The sequence below is a fragment of the Aquarana catesbeiana genome, linkage group LG05 (assembly GCF_042186555.1).
Source record: "Aquarana catesbeiana isolate 2022-GZ linkage group LG05, ASM4218655v1, whole genome shotgun sequence".
In the NCBI taxonomy this organism is placed as follows: Eukaryota; Metazoa; Chordata; class Amphibia; order Anura; family Ranidae; genus Aquarana; species Aquarana catesbeiana.
The window spans coordinates 345919958-345935096 of record NC_133328.1 but is presented as its reverse complement, the minus strand read 5'-3'; the positions used below and the strand labels follow the sequence as shown (position 1 = coordinate 345935096).

Genomic DNA, 15139 nt, shown 5'->3' with positions numbered 1-15139 from the left:
TTTAACCTGTGAGTGATTAAATCAGGATATTCCATGGTGAATCCTTAATCAGGCTATGCATCTCTGCTAAATATAATATGTATGCAGAATAAGGCGGAAAAAAAAAAAAGAATAAAAAAAAAATCTTTTTCGCCAGAAGGCTTGTCAGGTTTAATTTTGAAGCATACTGATCACCCATCTGGTGTAAATATATGCATAAAGATGTAGGTGGTAACAATTTTAGAAATTACTTAGAAATCATGCTTTCAAAAATAACCTGTTTTTTTTTAGATTTTCTGAACAAACAATGCCTCATCAAAGGTCAATTCTGCTTAGGTATTTCATAGAACTGAACACAGTTCTAGTTTATAATATTATAGAAGTGTGCCAATTGTTAAATGTAGCTCTGAACATCTTAAATGCTGCCTAAATTACACCAATGATCTGATTGCCATTTAATTAGCATATTTAATATTAGGTTTGAGCTTCCTCTATTTTTCGGCATGCTTAAACAGATGGAATGCTTTAATCCCTGCCAACAAACCTAAAAATAGCTTCAGCCACACAGAGATCCAAGATTTGAAACAGTGTAGATTGATCAAGTTGGTTCTAACAGGTAATCTGAAGGCTTTCTACATTCAAATGTGTGCATGTTTTTACTACAGCATTACAATGGCATATCATTTTTCTGATAATGCTGAAGTTGTAGAGATGTCATCAGCTGCTACTGTTGCTGACAGTATTCTAGCAGATTAGATGGGGCTGATTAAGTGTGGATAGATGTAGTCTGTTACCAACTAGTAGAAACCCCTCCTCTGTGTTCCAACCCACCCTATTCATTTGCAAATCATTCTGCGTGCAGCCAAGATTTCACTCCAGCTATCTCTCCTCCTCTCTTAGTTATCACCCACCATGCTGAGTACTGCTTTTCTATCAGCAGCACAATCGCCTCACGTCTGAGACTTGCTTATTAATCAAGCTTTGAAAGAAAACCAATCAGATAGTCGATTGGACTGCAATCCCTTGCTTGTCAGAGTTAAAATAATACTGGAAGAGGGATCCTTTAGATAAGAGCAGATTTAGCAGTGAAGTTACTATACAGTAAGCACTGTGAAGAATGCATTGACAGCATCCTTCTGGACAACGATTGATGTGCTTAATGCATAGTATGATCTAAGGTAAGTGAAATAATAGACTAATATTAGTGTTCTTAAGTCATCTGTTTGGTATATGTTTGTATATTTTATACATATTAACTTTTGCACATGAAATCAAATACAGTATAACACTTGACTATGTTCAGCACAGCATCATTGTGCAAGCAATCACTGCTTCTTATATAGACACTTTATATATTGATGTTTACTTTGCTCTCAACTCAATTGTCATAATGACTAATGTAAATTGATCTTTGTAGATTTGGAGTCACTGAGTGTTTAGTTTACTTTTTCTTTACAATGTTCAGCTTTTTTTATTTAATATTCTTAAGTACCCTCGTTAGCAGAGAAAATACAATCCGGGTCATACTTTTAAGAAATATTAATTTTTATTTAGCTGAAACAATGTATTGTTTTGATAGTAAAAAATTGTGCTTAGCAGTGCTAGAGCAGAAGAAGACAGGTGGAAGACAATATTGCTACACTAGCTAAGCAGAACTGCCTTATGTAAAACTTATTTAGCAGATGTTATCCGACGGTACTTCTGACCTTCCTCTTCATATTAATGGACAGATCAGCAGTAAAGCTGCCAGGCTGCAGAAACATGTGAAACTGACATTAGGAAATGAAATGATTCAGCAAAACACAATTATATGATGAAGTGTTTTGTCTTGCCAGCAATATATAGTAGGATTGGTGTAATTGCATATTTCTTGTTACCTTGAAGGTCCCAAACATGGGATGATGAATACCAGTTGTAAAGAAATCAATATTTACTGTGATTGAAAGGAACTGTTGCTCCACAGTTTTTTATTTATTTTAAATAAACCACAGTCAGTTTGAAAGTGTTTAGAGGATCACCTTGGGGCTTTTACTTAATAAATTGCACCAGAAACATTACATGCATACCAGGAATAAGTAAAATATTCCATACTGACTTTCCATAAAAATAATGTTTCTGCTTGCCTAAAATGATATTAATGAAATTAATAATAAATTTAATTAACATTGTTAAACTGGTAATATTTAAAATGTGTGAGATTCAAGATATGTTAAACAAAAGAAACAGGGTATACATAAAAAAAAATCATATTTCCAGAAACATTATATGATGTGCCGTTTTAATTTAAAGACATTGTACTGTTAATATATTAAAACTCAACAAGCATATGATAAAATATTTAGCAATCCATGTTTACTATGGTAAATTATGTACTTTTTCACATAACATTACATTTTTTTGCAGAATTAAAAAAAAAAAAAATGTCACCGAGGAACTTAGGAGGAAAGTATAGAATTCAATTGAGAGTAGTCATACACATCTGCTCTTTAGTTTTGAACTATAATTATTTTTGTTTCATATTTCTCAGCACAATAGTTAAATCAAGGGCATTGAAAGGGCTAAGCAACTATATAAAGGCCTGAATCAATTGATCTTGACTGAATTAACAGTTCATTTTTTGAAAAATGCACCTCTCAAGGTTATACTTAAATACCTATGCTAAGCTGTAAGTGTAATATTTTGTTGTTGCGTTTATAGTTATTGTTAAGCTTTTTTGTATTCATCTTTCATGCATATGTATAACTTCATAGTCAATGCCATGAGAGCTCCATATCTCAGCAGAGTTTATAGCTCTCACAGCCAATTCATTCTACCTGTACAGTTGATTTGCTTTCAAAAGAGGAGCATCACTATTTCTTTTATACAGAATCAAAAGAACCCTGTGCAGATAGAAAAATGTAAGCTGCCATGTTTAATTACCTGTTTAAAATACTAGTTGCCTGGCTTTGATTCTGACCTGTTGGCTTCAAAGTATTTTGTTTTACTGACCTGAGACAAGCATGCAATTAGGGAAGTAAGGACTCCTAATGTGCATGATTTCTTTGTAACACAAAGTAATAAAGGCACAGGATCAGTCTTGCAACCTAGCATATAGCTCAGTTATACCATTATCCATATAAATATTTTGTTTTTAGATTTTTAGATCAAATGTGTTAACAATTGGCCTTTATGTTGGGTGTACACATTGAGTTTCCTCAGATCTCTAAAGTCTGCTCTGAAATGTAACTGCATAAAATCATTCACACAATGAAAATGTTGAAAAAGTGTTCATCATGTATTTGTGGTTTCTTATATAGTCTCAAAGAGTAGAACCGGTACCAAAAAACAAATCTTGAAAATTGTGCCCTAAATATGTATGGGAAAGGTTTTTAGGGACTGGTATATCCAAGGTACTCCTCTGGCTTGATCGAAGGTGTGAATAAGGCTACTGAAAAGAATATACATTTTATCATGTTAGGTAATGTCTAGTACATAAAGTTTTTAAAAATATAAACCAAGATTATAGGCAAGAAAAATTTCAAAGAACTGATGTGTAACTTACATCTTTTAACAATTATCTACCACATTACCTATTCAAGCTTCAAATTATTATCTTGAAGGTTTTTATGACTTTGTGTTTCCTTTTTTGACTTTGTGTTATGAAAGCATTTCTGGAGAATGTATGAACAGTCCACTAAACCTATGTCAGTACTGTCATTATTATGGTGCAAATACATACATTCTTTTTCCATCATTTCCAATAACTGAAGCCACTCTTACCTTTTATAATGCACCTATTACAAAGTTGGGAGGATATTTCATTATTTTTGCTATATTACCAAATTCTATTAATATGATTTGCTACCATGTATTGGCCAATTAATCATCTGTATTTTTGTCCAGAATTGTCTATAAACTTAATTTAACTTTCCTAAGGGTAAATATTTATTTATATCTAAGTGCAACATGTATTATTTAATTACTTAAAACAATGCAATCTCTGTTTTTATGACCTTCATTAAAACATAGATAGTTTCTACTTAACCATGGGCCTGATGACTTTGACCAAATCATGTGGGTTGACAGGATCATATGCTTAAGATTTTCTTTTTCTATTGTAGCTCTAATTTTTGGGGGATTTTGGAATTTTACCAGATTATCAGATTGAAATTGGTTAGGATGTCTTAAGTGGTCAGTTTGATGAGTACAGAACTGCTATACATATATTTAGTAACAGTCAAAAACTTATAGTTGCCAATAAGAGTTTTTATACTTACTGTTTTATTTTATTTTTTTACAAAAATGTACAGTATGAGATGGTTCATTCATTAGCTGCAAAATACATTTTTTGTGGTAATCAGGTGCAACTATTTTGAATGTACCATTCAGAATAAGGTAAAAAAGAAGAAAAAACATGCTCTGCACTGATTAGCTAGAATTATCAATATATTGGTGTCCAGTTTAACACACATTATTGTTTATGTTATATTGCATCCAGAGACTTGTTTAATTCGTTATTCAATGCGTCCTTGTTAGTATCTAAATTTCCATTTTCCCTTGACTGAATGAACTGAAATATATTGTATAATGATTGACAATGCATGCAGTTATAACAATGCCTTTCATGGTGAGCAAAAGTATTACCATGGATTTTATCTTTCTTGCAACAATTATTATACTGAGCTATACATTTAAGCAAATTAAAGACCTTTCAACACATAGACCATGCTATCTAATAAATACTAACCCACTCCCTACCATTTTTTGCAACAAACCACTTCTTGGTTATTGCTTTTCTATCACAAACCTATCTTCATAAACAATTCCATGTGAATATCATATCTTTTTAAGTAAATTGTGGTAGATACCAATAATGGTTCCTTTATAATATATACATTTTTATACCATATATTAAGCAGTAAGAACAGGTTGTCCAGCTATTTAGCAGATTAGGTTTTAAACAATAACACTGTGCGTGTTACATTTGGCCTGTTTTCTGTCATCTGGGAAGATCACAACTAGTTTAATGATTAATTGTCTGGAATATGGCTCAGAGGCTCAGTGAAGCAATACAGAATCTGATTTTTAAAGTCCGACCTGAAGGCTATGCTCTGTAAGCTTCAAATCCAATGAAAATGGAGTATAAAAACACTTTTATTAGTCTGTATGGTCTAGGATTCTTTGTATTGGTTAGGTAATTTATGAGCTAGAAAATGAAAGCTGGAAGAAATAGTGACTGTTGAAATGGTTTGCCTATTTACTCGTTTTATTCCCACAATCAGATTTATTTTTAGGATAATACATAAGATATTAAAAAAAAACAAAGGTGTTATTTTACTAATGGGGTAGAGAATGCTCACTTAAAATTAAGATGTTCACATAACAACGTAAACTTGTGTTCACTTTGGTAGCCAGATCTTGCTCAGGAATACTTAAGGATAGGATTTTGTGTCTCATGATTGGATGTTTATTCATTTAGCTAAGTGAATATTCTTTACCCTTTTATTGACTCAATCTCAGTCAATCCCCAAGTTTAATTTGCAAAATGCAAGTTCATGTTGCCAGCCAGGGTAAGCATCATTCACTATTCCTCTACTGAAATCTGTGCTGGTTTGTTCTGCTTCCTTAGACATACACAATCTTATACTGTAGGTAAACCTGAGTGTGTTCAGTGGATACTCTAAGACAGTGGTCATCAACCCTGTCCTCAGGGCCCACTAACAGGCCAGGTTTACAAGATAACTGAAATACATCACTGGTGATATCATTTGCTGCTCAGTGATTGCAGTATTCTAGTCTGCATCTCCCCAAGGTAATTTATAAAACCTGGCCTGTTAGTGGGCCCTGAGGACAGGGTCGATGACCACTGCTCTAAGACATATCTTACCATTATGCTAACATAAATTAAGGTAAGCATATCATATATCTAAACTGGAGTGGGCAGCAAATAATGTTAGCAATTGGCTCCACAGGATGTCTGCACATACATTTTCTGGCCTTCTGGGTGTTCTTGGACGCACTGATCTGAGGTGCTCACCATGCCAATTGCAACTTTTTGCAACAAAGAGATTTGGTGCCTTATCATTTAAAGCAATGTATTCCTTGGCTGTACAAAGAGGATCATATTGTATGCAGGAATGCCAGAGCTCAAACATCTGAACTGAAAATTGAAGTTTGTAAATAGAATGCCAATGGGTTTGGGATTTATGGAGCATTGAAAATACAAAAAGGTATGTGCAGGCACTTCTCAGAGCCCAATTTTAATTTCTTCTGTTGGTTTTATTAGTTTAAAAAGATGTATTTCAAAGGAGAGATGTCATGGGAGAAATTTGGGGGCTTCCGCTGTTGACCTTTGCTTTGAAAAATGCCATAGTTGCCTGGCTATCATGTTGACCGACACTTACCTAGAGAAGCTATGGATTTTTATTTTCTCAGTCTGCATTCTTGTTCTAGGTCAGTGATTCAGAAAATACTGACAGTGGGTAGGGATAACAGCTAGGTAGCATGCAAAACTTGTCTTCCTGATTCTGATAAGCCCCTGTTGAACAAGGATATGATATACACAAAGGAATCCCCAGCCAATTCACTTACAAGCAGAACAAAGCAGCTGGGAAATGTCATTTTGACAGCAATTTAAATATATTTTTCTATTTTTGTCAGTTTTGCTGTAGTAGGTTGTATACATCGCACAGATGTGCAAAGTTTTTTTTTTTTTTGCTTATTCTCCAGGGCAGTGCCCAGCCCCTGATTGCCATTTATTTGACAATCCTTTGCCTATTAGAAATAGCCATTACTTTGAGTTCATTGGGGTTCAGATTCGGCGCCTGAGCATCAAAACCACCTTAGACTGAACCAAGGTGTTTTGACTTATACGCATAGTTATTCGGTTTATGAATAGAATAATAGCATATTCCAATTAAATCTAAGGTAGACTTGTGCAGAGTATAGATATTTGTTATAACTAATCAATTTGTTTTATTGTTTAATTGTTTCATTTTCGGATAATTCATTATTTATGTATATAATTGTGATAACGAATCGTAATTCTGAAAGTTGTTTGTTTATTGAATCCATTAATGCACACACAATGACAATATCTCTTCTGCTGCTTCCCAAAACTCATCTCCCCTGCTCAAATGCAACACAACACCCTTCTCAGGAATGCACTTTGCCAGTGGTTGTGCTGTGTCACTGCTGCTAGTATCAGGAGGAACCTGATTTTTAGAGCCTGAATCCATTAGCACACACACACACAATATCTCTTCTACTGCTTCTCAAGACTTGTCTCCTTCGCTCAAATACAACACTCTTCTCACTCACTCTCAGGAATGCACTTTTCCAGTATTATTAATCCAACCTCCACCACAAAATGAATCAGCTGATTAGGCTTTAAGATTTACTCTGAGTCAACCTGCTGTTTCATTAGACCTTTTAACGAATGAATGAATCATGCCAAATTAATTTGTTATTTTCATTTTTATTTCTTTTGTATTAGTTGAAATTTGTTATCTTTTTCTTGCAGAAGATGCAGAATTTGTCCGAATTTTGATTAGTTATGAAACAAATTGCACATAATATAAGGTTTAAATATTTAATAAATAATGCTAGCATCTAAAATCATTACTAGCCTACATTTCTGAGGCAGATTTCATATGAACTTGTTTAGTTTTTCATTATGTACAACCCTAAGTAATTGAACGAGAATTATGATTTCAGTATGTGTTGATACTAGAATGCCATTAGCCACTGTGCCTGAAACCCAGTCTTTTAAAGTTTATGTAGGTCCCATTTATTACATCAGCTCTGCTTTGCTGTCCTTTTTAATAGTTGCTATAAATCATTTGTGGACAGAATTAAAACACATTTCTTTTTACTGATATGAAAAACACTGATAAGTGGAAAAGATAAAGCATTTAATCACAGCATTTTCCAGTCCTACAGTCATATTCCATTGTGTTCTTCCTTTTGCTAATGCATGAATTAAATAATTCTGCATTGAAGTAATCTGGGATGAAACTTAAAAAAGAAAAATTCTTCCATTCCGTTTTTGTACACTTTGGCTATCTAAGACATTCTGCATTACCATACCATTCCATATATATTTCCCTTTTTAATTTCATCACAGAACACTCTGATTAATACATAATTACATGTCTTCTATATTATTAGGCAATTCTAAATACTTGAACTATGACTGGCTCATAGTCTGTATTTAACTAATCGGAACAACTAAAATATAACATACTAACAGTATTATTAACTAGAAAGACATTTAGTAAACTTCTTTTGCTATCTAGAAAATAATGCCACTATGCTAACATCAGAAAGTCCAAATTACTGTAAAAGGGAATGGGTCAGAATAGCAGTTACTTGACAGAACCTTGAACTTAAAGTGATATTTAAGGTAATTTACAAACATGCCATACTTACCTGCTCTGTGCAATGGTTTTGCACAGAGCATCCCGATCCTCCTCCTCTAGTGCTCCTGGTCCCTCCGACCTGCTAGGCACCCCCATAGCAAGTCGCTTGCTATGGGGGCACTTGTGAATTCTTGCTCCTGAACCCAGCGCTGTTTGTCCATAAGACACAAAGAGCGGGTCTCGACTCAATTCCATCCTCACTGGCTGTGATTGACATCAGTGAGATCCAATGGCTCCCACTGCAGTGTCTGAGCCAATAAGGAGGGAGAGAACCAGAAAAACAGCTGCTCTTGTGCACATCCCTGGACTGAGATCGAGCTTGGGTAAGTATAAGAGGGGAGCTGCATACTGAAGGGTTTTTTTTACCTTCATGCATAGAATGCACAAAAAAATGTAGCCTTTACAATCACTTTAATTATATCATTCAGTTAAAAAAAAAGGATTGTATCTGGGTGGAACTGTAGTCTCGAAATAATAATAAAATCTTGCGAGTGACTGTGTATGTTATTTTAATCCTAGAACCCAGCTGCAAGCACTTTCACATTCCCATACAAATGTGTCCAATACTATATCAAATTCATGTGCCATGCTAAAAAGCTTACACCAATAGTAAAGCAGAAAAACGTTTCTTTGTGTATACAAACAATGTTGTTAAAATAAAATAATAAACATATATATATATATATATATATATATATATATACACACAAGTATTGTGAAAATTAATAACTGTGCATTAAGTTTACACAAAGTGATATCCTGACAACAATTCATGCAATATCCGTGCAATCACACAAAGTGTATTTTATATATAACAGTGCAGTCCATGTATTAAATCCAAAGAAGGTGATCAATATATTGCCATCCACCAAATTCCATATGCTGCTTGTAGTGCTCCAATGGTCTTAGTAGTGTATCAACACACTTGTGTTCCCTCCTTATTAGTATGCTCTTACCTTGCTGCGTGTGACCTCACACTTAAGCTTGGCCAAACAAAGCTTTTTAGCCTCTCCCGGGCTAGAATAATTATATATGCGTCTCTTTAAACCTCCTCCCTTTGACGCTGCTTCACTCCATATCTAAAATGAAGGAGTTTTTCAGACTTTAAATGAGAACACATATAATAATGTGCCTCAATCCATATCTCTGGGAATAGAAGAGGGCAATTGTGGGACTTTAGATGAGGCAAATGACAAAAATTGCATAAAAAAAATAAAATTATAGCACATTGCAGTTAATAAATGCATGTAAAATAATAATTATATATACTCAAACCAATGTTGAATTTGTATATACACATATAGTTGCAGCACATTGTAATTCCCCAAAATGTGACATAGTTGTATATCATACATGATGAAATTGGCAGGAAAGGTAAAAAACGATAAATGGTGTAGTCTAAATACAGAAGTGTCCTATTAAAAAAATATGACTGCATCCTAAAATTCTCAACGCGTTTTGTGGATTACTACTACCTCAGGAGCGAATGCATGGAAATGTCTAAAAAAACCAGATATCAGTATGATCTAGTATTAGACTAAAAACACCAGAAAAAAAGAGGATTGCCAGTCCTAAATACTTACATAGGGCTAAGTTCAGAAGTATGCGGTACTATGAAACAAAGGCCAATATAATTTTCTGTCCCGGGAGTTGAGGTATGTAGACCCACATGCAAATTGGGTGCAAAACCAATGTCTCCAAAACAAAAAAGATAGAAAATTCTCCATATTGTATTCAACAGTGGTGGTAAGGAGTGATTTTTTTTTTTTCTTCTAATAGGACCCTTTTTGTATTTAGACTCTATCATTTATAATTTTTTACCTTTCCTGCCAATTTCATCATGTATGGTTTACAACTATGTCACATTTTGGGGAATTACAATGTGCTGCAACTATATGTATATATATATATATATATACATATATATATATATATATATACACATATAGTTACAGCACATTGTAATTCCCCAAAATGTGACATAGTTGTAATATATATATATATATATATATATATATATATATATATATATATATATATATATATAAATTCCACATTGGTTTGTGTGTATACAGTATATGCCATGATTGTCTGTTAATGTCAATAAAACATATCATTTTTTTAACCCAATTTTTGTCATTTGCCTCATCTAAAGTCCCACAGTTCCCCCCTTCTACTTCACTCCATATTGATCTCCTCAAATGGCATATGCAAAGGAAAAATGTCAATAGTACTTATATATTAAAAGCATCTCTATTAAAAGTATGAGGTAAAGTACTCACATTTTAGAGGTGCTTACAGTGCACCATTCTATACACGCTAAAAATGTCAAATATATATGTCCATGACACTGACTAGCCACATGGATCTCTCATTCCACATCAGGTTCTGGAGTACATTTTTTTAGAAAATATAGAAACCTTCTAGGTACCCTGGCATTTGGATCATCTTCAGATGATGACAGTGCATCAAACAGTGCTGTTAGAAATCATGGGGCCCTGTACAGTCTTCCTGAGGGCCCCCCAGCCCAGTTTTCACCTCACCCACCCCCTAAGGTGCAACAAAACAGTGTTACTGACTTTATCCGCATACAACCTGAAAATGTCCCTCTTATTCTCCCACTTTCTGGACCCCTCTGTTGGCCTGATGGGACCCAAAGAAATGTAATTTAAGCCCTGGTAAGCAAGTAGGAGCCGGGGTGTGGTCTAGCCCGCAGGCGGGCTAAACGGACTAAAATGCAGGTTGTATTTTGAAAAATAAAACATTGTTTTGCACTGTAGAAAATAATATTCCATACATTATAATATAATATATTGAAGTACATACATGTACCTGTGGAATTTTCCTGAAGTCAGTACATGGAGAAATCCCTATTTCCTATAAATCAGAGTGTACTGATTGTCCCTCAATGGATAGATAGATAGATAGATAGATAGATAGATAGATAGATAGATAGATAGATAGATAGATAGATAGATAGATAGATAGATAGATAGATAGATAGATAGGGCCTGGTATGGATTTTTGGGGGGACCCCACCCCATTTAAAAAAAAAATGTTGGCATGGAGTTCCCTTAATGTTCATACCAGACCTAAAGGGCCTGGTATGGATTTTGGGCGGGACCCCCTCGCCATTTTTTTTAACATTTTGGCGTGGAGTTTCCCTTAATATCCATACCAGACCCGAAGGGCCTAGTAATGGACGAGGGGAACTCACGCCATTTTTTTCAATGATTTTTTATGTATATTGCCAGTATCTGGCAATACATTACAGCCGCAAGCAATTTTAAATGACATTTTCTTTCCTTTAGAAATGTCATTTTTGCTTCTGTACTGTTATAAACATGGGAAAGAGGTGCTACTTTACAGGCAGACAAAGGGGATCCCCCAGGCATGATATTTAAATGAACATTTCCTTTTTATTGTTTCACTTTAAGCATTATTAAAATCACTGATCCTGAAAAAACGGCTTTTTTAAAAACAGTTTTTTGCATTGATACATGTCCCCTGGGGCAATACCCGTGTCCCCAAACACTTTTTATGGCAATAACTTGCATATAAGCCTTTAAAATTAACACTTTTGATTTTTCACGTTCCAGTCCCATAGACTTTAACGGTTTTCGCATGTTCGCACACATTTTTTGTCTGTTTGCATGTTCTGGTCGAATCGAACCGGGGGGGTGTTCGGCTAATCCCTAGTCATGTGATGTGTTACTAACAATACAGTTGTGTACAGTGTGCATTTAGTACAGTCGCCTTCTCTGTGTCATCCATAACCATCATCCCTTCATCGCCTGTTATGTGGAAAATTTGCTCTGATCACGCTTTTTTACTGTTAATATATCTAAAAAAATTGTTGGAATTTTTTTACTCTCCTCTGCTATGTATCTCCCGTAGTCTTTTTTAGCCGCCCTGATTTCATTATTACACTTCTTATTGCACTCCTTGTAGTGTTGGAATGCTGACAATGGCCCATTCCCTTTATATTTTTAAAGGCCATTTTGTTCTCATTAATAAGAATTTTTATGTTACTGCCCAGTCAATATCAGGATAGTTGAAGTCCCCCATTATGATGACATTTCCCTTCCTTGCTGCCATTTCTAACTGTAATAGGAGGTCCAGCTCCCCCTCCTCCTTCAGATTGGGGGCCTGTAACATACCCCCACTATTATTTCCCACTTACTTCTTCTCCTTAAATTTCCACTCACACGGATTCCACCTCTCCCCTTGTCCCATTTACAATGTCACTCATCATTACCATCTTTAAATCCTTTTTGATATATAGACACACCTCTCCCCCTCTTCTACCTTCCCTGTCCTTCCGATACAAGGAATACCACTGGATATTTACCAGCCTGTCGTGCAAGCTGTCAAACCAAGTTTCTGTTATTCCCATAAAGTCTAAGTCCTCCTCAAATAAAAGCAGCTCCAGTTCCTCTATTTTTTTAGCTAGGCTCTTGGCATTTGTGTATACTAGGGATGAGCCAAACACCCCCCGGTTCGGTTTGCAGCAGAACATGAAAATAGGCGAAAAAGTTGTGCAAACACGCAAACACCATTAAAGTCTATGGGACACGAACGTGAAAAAAAGAGCTAATTTTAAAGGCTTATATGCAAGTTATTGCCATCAAAAGTGTTTGGGGACCTTTGTACTGCCCCAAGCGACATGGATCAATGCAAAAAAAAGTTTCAAAAATGGAAATTTTTTCAGGAGCAGTGATTTTAATAATGCTTAAAGTGAAACAATAAAAATGAAATATTCCTTTAATTATCGTGCCTGGGGGGTCCCCTTGGTCTGCCTGTAAAGTAGCACATTTTTCCCATGTTCATAAGAGTCCTGCAGCAAAATTGCATTTCTAAAGGAAAAAATGTCATTCAAAATTGCTTGCGGTTGTAATGTATTGCCGGATCATTGAAAAAAACGGCATGGATTCCCCCCCAGTCCGTTACCAAGCCCTTTAGGTCTGGTATAGATATTAACAGTAACCCTGTGTCAAATTTTTTTTTCAAATTGGCGTGGGGGTCCCCCCAAAATCCGTACCAGGCCTTTCAGGTTTGGTATAGATTTAAGGGGAACCCTGTTCCAAAATAAAAAAAGGCATGGGAGTTCCCGCCAAAATCCATTCCAGACTCTTATCCGAGCATGCAACCTGGCAGGCCACAGGAAAAGAGGGGCGGGAGAGTGCCCCTCTTCTCCTGAACCGTACCAGGCCACATGTCCTCAACATGGGGGGCGGGATCTGGGGGCTCCCTTAGGGGGCTTCCAGATTCTGATAAGCCCCCCACCCACAGACCCCTACAACCACCCAGCAAGGGTTGTGGGGATGAGGCCCTTGTCCCCATCAACATGGGGACAAGGTGCTTTGGGGGGTCCCCCATGTTGAGAGCATGTAGCCTGGTACAGTTCTAGGGAGGGGCGCTCTCTCATCCCCCCTTTTCCTGCAGCCTGCCAGGTTGCATGCTCAGATAAGGGTCTTGTATGGATTTTGGGGGACCCCATGCCATTTTTTTTATTTTGGCGTGGGGTTCAACTTAAAATCCATACCAGACCTGAAGGGCCTGGTACGGATTTTTTCGGGGGACCCCATGCCATTCTTTTTTTTAATTTTGGCATGGGTTCCACTTAAAATCCATACTAGACCTGAAGAGCCTGGTATGGATTTTGGGGGGGACCCCACGCCATCTTTTTAAAAATTTTGGTGCAGGGTACCCATAACCACTTCAATACACTAATTTATCAGTTTTAACATTTGTTAGTCAGTAAACACATTCCAAAGTCATTAGGGGCGGCACAGTGGTCTAGTGGGTAGCACTCTCGCCTAGCAGTAAGAAGGGTCGCTGGTTCGAATCCCAACCACGACGCTACCTGCCTGGAGTTTGCATGTTCTCCCTGTGCCTGCGTGGGTTTCCTCCGGGTACTCCGGTTTCCTCCCACAATCCAAAGACATGCTGGTAGGTTAATTGGAACCTGTCTAAATTGTCCCTAGTATGTATGAATGTGAGTTAGGGACCTTAGATTGTAAGCTCCTTGAGGGTAGGGACTGATGTGAATGTACAATGTATATGTAAAGCGCTGTGTAAATTGACAGCGCTATATAAATACCTGAAATAAATAAATAAATAAATTTTGAAAAAAAAATAATTTGCCCTTTATTGGAAGCGTGATACGAGATAATAGTGGGCATGCAGGAATCTGGGATTGTATCAGGCAGGGAAGTGAGTCTCTTGGAGCAAAACAAAGTCCAGCTTTCGAGAGAGAAAGCTGTCCAAAACCTTCCTCCGCTTAATTGGGGAGTTTATCCCCTGGGTGTTGTCTGAGGCAACCTTGAGAAGTATAGATGTAGTGTGTGGGTCAGCCATGGAGAATCAGATGTGGGATGTTAAGAAAGCCACCGTCACTTACCCTCTGTCATTTTCTTTGGGTTATGGATGGTCGTATCGCTGAAAAGAGATAGTTCCAGGAGTGAGAGTGTGAAGGAACACATTCCAGGAGATTGGCTAGGAGACAGAATAGAGGTAGGACTAGAAAGAGAGGAGAAACTATTGGAGAAAAAGAAGAAGGTCTGTTGAGAGAACCTCCCAGAATTGATGGATATGTGTCCATCAATCTAGAGAACGAAATGCCCCTGTTCCGTGGAGGAATCTGGAGACCTATCCCATAGTGATGGATACCCGTGACAATGGGGTAGGTGGAGGCACGTGAGCCACCTCGGACCACGGCATCCAATTAAAACAATTGAAAACATACCAAAAACATTAAC

The 15139-nt window shown here is 36.4% G+C and overlaps 1 protein-coding gene across 1 annotated transcript in view; it reads left to right on the top strand.

The window, feature by feature from the left end:
• Positions 1-805: 805 nt before the first annotated feature.
• The window catches only part of LOC141144827 (cadherin-9-like), a 695333-nt gene continuing 680999 nt past the window's right edge, over positions 806-15139 (top strand). Inside the window, exon 1 of the mRNA XM_073630885.1 lies at positions 806-1157. The gene's annotated coding sequence lies outside the window, so the exon portion shown is untranslated. The remainder of the gene's footprint in view (positions 1158-15139) is intronic.